We start from the raw sequence: 5,084 nt of genomic DNA on the forward strand, positions 1-5,084 counted from the left end.
CCCGCGTCCGGCCCCGCGCCCCGGGGCTGCCGCCGGAGTGGCGGAACGCGGCGTCACTTGCGCTGCCCCGGGGAAGGCGGGGAGTGGGGCCGGGCGGCGGGGAGGTGCCGCGCCGAGTGCCGGCTGGAGTTCGGCCGCGCCGGGAGCAGCCGGGCGTGCCGCCGCGGTAAGTCCGTGCCCCGCGCCGCGCTCGGTCCCCTCGGGGCGGCCCGGCCCGGCGCTTCCCTCCGCCGTGGCCGCTCTGCGGGGCGGGTGCTGGGGCCTCCCCCGGGGCAGGGCCCGTCGGCGGGCCCTGCGGGGCCGCAACAAGTGCGGGAGGCGGGGAGCGGCGCGGGGTCGCTGGGTCGCTCCGGGGGAGTTCGCTTCGGGAATCGCGTTACCGCTGCGCGGGGAGGGTGGGGGGGTTTGGGCGGCCATGGGCAGCGCGGGGCTGTGTGCGCGCCACGCCGCTGCTGGAGCGCACTCTTCGCCGCGGTGCGAGGCTGCTCAGCTTTTTCCCGTTCGGTTACGGCGAAGGTGTGGCTGGGAAACTTGAAATGCAGCTCCTTCTGAACTTTCCCAGGGCGTGCTGTGACGCTGCCGGTGCACCTCGCTCCGTGCTCGTGCTCAGCCGAGCTGGGAACGAGCGCTGACGGGCAGGACGGCGCCTGGAGCTTCTGTGACCGCGCTCCCGGTGCGGGGCGTTGGTTGTTTGCTGCTGCGGGCAGCCACCATTAAGTACGTCTGAGCTTCGTTTAAGTCTTTTTAATTACGTGATGTCGTAGGCTTGTGTTGGTCTCTGTGTGCGAAGTGGAAATGTCACGGATCAGCTTTGGGGCGTGTTTGATGGTCTCCGGATGCACATTCGTGTTTGTAAAGGCATCAGAGCTCTCACTCAGCAGAGAACCAGCTCTGAGCTGGGCCTCCGTTAAACGGTGTCAATTACTGATTTGTGTGCATCTGCAAACCATTGTCTTCCTTTTGGCTCCACGAAGCTTTGCTCTAAGCTTCAATTCCGCTGCAGATCAGGGAGCTTAGGGGGAACATCAGATGGCCGTCCACTTGGGAGCAAACCCAGCAGTGCCATATGCTGCCACGACTTTGTTAAAATCCTTCCAAATGGAAACAAGGTTTACAAGCACCTTTGCGAACCACAAAACAGATAGGGACCTTCTTGCATTGACTTCTAGAGTGAGGAATTCCCTCTTTCCTGAAAACAGACTCCAAATTCAGGAAATTGTAAGGATTGAATCATACAATCACAAGGTTGGAAAGGACCTACGAGATCATCTAGTTTAACCATCCTTCACTACTATTGCTACCACAAGCTACTAAACTATAGAAAAAAAACATTGCATTGTGCTCAACTAGGGTGTTGGTTTGTTGGCTTTTTAAATTCTTTATTTTAAAGAAAAGTGTCATGCTTTTAAGTACTTATATTATTGAAATTCTAAAATCTTGGAATAAATGCCAACAAAATGCACAGTTTTTTAACAAGAGTTTTCTGTAGTGGACTTCTAACTGTCCTGGCTTCTAGCTCTAGTCTGTGACTTCAGCAAGAGATAGTCCAGGGCCTTGGACTCGTGTCTATAATGGGCAAATCAATATTATTGCCTAAGGTAGGCACATCTTTCATTAACCAAAGCGTCATTTAACATTAAGCTGCAGCTTAAGGATGGACTTTACAAGAGAAATGCCAGCAGCTTCCTGGGTGAAAAGTTCTGTTCTCTTGAGACGGTGAGGTTCGTTTAAAAATTAAGCCTATGAAAACCTATCACACACAATTGCATAAATGCTGGCTTTGATACCACAGGCTTTTGTGTATGTTGGGCATCTGCTCTCACAGGAGCCTTGGTTACCTCAATGAAACTTGGCATTGTCATGAGCCTTCACCTGTACTGCATGACCTGTGAGCCTCAAACTGGGTGTCTGTGAGCTTGTCTCACTGAAAGCAGCAGAGGTTTGTTGGCTTCCAGCTACAACTGTCTACTGTAAAACTCTGGGAAATATCCCCCCCCATTTTTTAAACCTCACTTTTTCCTATGCTTTTAAAAAATGGCTCGATGTAGCTGAAAGCAACTGTTAAGGAGATGTGGTACCGATGATGTCACTTTAAAAGTGAAATGTGTAAGCATATGATATGTATTAGATATTGGATTAATATAAATTGGTGTCATAAATCAGCCCGATGCTGCTTGCTTAAAAAGCTGTGAGATATTATGGTCTGCAATGGGTAAGAAAGCAGCACTCACTTTGTGCTAAAATGCTCCCTGGTGTAAGAGGTGCCTGGTGACAGATCAGATGCAGCAGTGGCCTGTCTCTGGTATTGGAAAACTCTCAGTTGGTTTGGTCTGCAGAAGCGATTTAACATGGCACCATCAAGTCTTGTGGTTCTTAATTGTTTTATTAGGTCAGTGGTGGTTGCTGAGGAACAGTGAGCACAGTTGCAGATGAAAATTCTTTTAAATATCATGGATAATGTACTTGCTACACTGCAGTGTCCACAAAGCAATAAAACCCCATAGAATTGTGGTGTGTGTTTTTTTCTGTCCCCAATTCTACAGATCTGTGTACTTACATATGTTTAATTCTGAACATCCAAGTATTTCTTTTGGAATTAGTGGGCCTGTTCTTAGGCTTAGCGCTAAGCCTGCATGTAAATGTTTTCAGGGTCAGGATTTATATTCACAAAGTTCATAGGCTAAACCCGTCATGTGTTTTCATACTGACTGTGCTCTCTTTTGCATGAGACAGTACAAGTGGCTGGTGGCATCTGGCTTGGCACCGAGGGATGCTGCCTGCTCTGTGGGTGCAGGTGGGGCTGTACCAAGATGCTCTGCAGTGCTGCAAGCAGCTGCTGCATCCATCAGGTGATTGTGGCAAAGGCTTGCCTTGATGTCTGCGCCTTTTGTTCTCTCAGCTCTTTGTTTTAATCAACCCATCCCTGGCGGTACTCGAGGCTGGGTTGGATGGGGTCCTGGGCAGCCTGAGCTGGTGGGAAGCAACCCTGCCCATGGCAGCAGGTTAGTACTTAATGAGCTTCGAGGTCTTTTCCAACCTATGCCATTCTGTGATTACTGATAGTTTTTGGAATTTGTTTTTTAGAATTTGGGCTGAAAAGAGCAGGGTCTCAAGTTGAGTCTCTGTTAGCTGTGCATGAAATGCTGAAAACATGAGATTGCGTAAGTGTGCACTTTAGTCTTGTATGGAAACTGTTAGGGCACTGCCTGATTGAGAACTCGGAGGAGTGGTGTGGCCAGCCCTGGGATTACAGGTGTGAGCAATTCACTATGGGTCCACCCCACCCTAACCTCATTTAAGGGCTGGCAGCAGGCGGGGAGCTCTCTCTACTTGGTGATCTCTTCCTTCTGAGAGTTTTCCAGTGAGCTCTTATCTTCAGAATGGGATAAGTTATTCCTTTCCTATGACTAGCTTGCAGTTAGTATCTTGGGTTATCCTAAAACTCCTCAGAGGCAATTACATACCTCTATTTCAATACAAGTCTAAAATAATCTGAAAAGGCAAGATTCTAAGTTACATTTTCCCATTCTGTGATTTTTCCCACCCAATTCACAGTAAGGCTTTTTTTTTTTTTTTTTTTTTTTTTTTTTAATGGAAACTCAGCTTGGTATTTTCCATTTCCTTTCTGTGATGTTGTTCTGGATTCCCAGTGTTTTGCTAAGAATATCTAGATGATGTTGTTACAGCAAAGCAGACCAAATCAGTCAGTGAAGCAACTGTGAGGTTATAAATGTGTTGGATCAAGGAAAATACCTCACAACCCTGATTTTAAAAAGTAATGGTACAGACTGCTCAAAGATTTGGTGGGTGGCTTGTCCCTAGAGGCATTCAGGGTCAGGCTGGATGGGACTCTTAGCATCTGTTTGAGCTGTAGGTTTTCCTGCTCGTTGCAGAGGGTCTGGACTAGATGATCTTCAAAGGTTCCTTCCAATTTAAATAATTCTGCAATCCTTTGAATGTTATATTCTAAGTTAATGTTTGCCTGCTGGTCTGTGGAAAGGTGGAGTTGCTTTGCTTTGTGTTGAGTGGTGGGTGTTGCATTTGTCTGGCAGTTTTCCCTTCATTCTGCAGTAAGAAGTGTCTTCACATTTCCTTGCAGGTTCTCTAGCGCTTAACTGCTGTTCAGTGGAGTGAGTACACAGAATGGTTAGGAAGAACTGTTGCTTTTAGAGCAAAAATCAGTCTGACTGAGGAATATATCCAATGCATGTGTAAATGCTATTTTAAAATGTTGTAAATAAGTTGCTCTAGATAATGAAGAATATGGAAATAACCTTATTTGTCCTTGCTGCAGTGTTGCTTGGAACAGAGCACAGTTGGGGGTGATGTACATTACAGGAGCATACAGTCTCATCTGAGCAGAGAGCAGGGAACTGTGGCTGAAGAATGGGGTTTTTGGATGGCATTGACTGTAGTGGTCTAGTGCTGTCACATTGGTCAGTACACTGTGGAAAATTGGTGGGACATTCTGTAAGGGACATTCTGTAAGGGAGAATGATTTTGCAGTGTGCTGCCCCCATTGCAGCCCCTGAGGATAGCATTACAGTCTTGTGTTTTCATGATTATCTCCCCAAGAGCTTGCACAAGCCAGCAGAGCCCATTGGGATGCTGTTGTCAGTCACTTGGGCTGGTGCTCTGGGGTGAGCACAGGTACCTACAGTAGTTGTATGGTATAATAGATAAGATAGAATAGATAAGCCAGCTTGTTCTGCCACGGGAATTTTGATTGTTCTGTAAGGACCAGCACATGGTGAGCTATTCTGATAACACAAGCAACACTTCAAAACCCTAATGTGTCATGAGTTTTCTGGCAGATGTTCTAGGGGAGAGGTGTGTGGAGATTGGCTGGTATAAATGAGCCTTCCTAGTGCATTTAGTTTGTCACAGTGTGAGTGTGCTTCTGTCTGGGTACCTTGTTTTACTACCACAGAAATGAGCTGCGTCAGCAGATGTTCTCTGTCTGTGTAATAGACCTATACTGAGTTTTTTGCTGGCATAGCGATGTCATCAGGATTGTTCCCCTGACATTGCCACCTGCTACATATGCAAAACCAAAGCAAAACTAAGAATCCCCCCCCCCCCCC

The 5,084-nt window shown here is 47.6% G+C and overlaps 1 protein-coding gene across 1 annotated transcript in view; it reads left to right on the forward strand.

The window, feature by feature from the left end:
* The first annotated feature begins 106 nt into the window (after nt 1-106).
* LNX2 (ligand of numb-protein X 2) overlaps nt 107-5,084 on the forward strand; it is a 60,512-nt gene continuing 55,534 nt past the window's right edge. Inside the window, exon 1 of the mRNA XM_042838714.1 lies at nt 107-166. The gene's annotated coding sequence lies outside the window, so the exon portion shown is untranslated. The remainder of the gene's footprint in view (nt 167-5,084) is intronic.

Source organism: Centrocercus urophasianus, unplaced genomic scaffold (assembly GCF_019232065.1).
Source record: "Centrocercus urophasianus isolate 14NV4802_14NV808 unplaced genomic scaffold, USGS_Curo_1.0 seq_9, whole genome shotgun sequence".
NCBI classification, from domain to species: domain Eukaryota; kingdom Metazoa; phylum Chordata; class Aves; order Galliformes; family Phasianidae; genus Centrocercus; species Centrocercus urophasianus.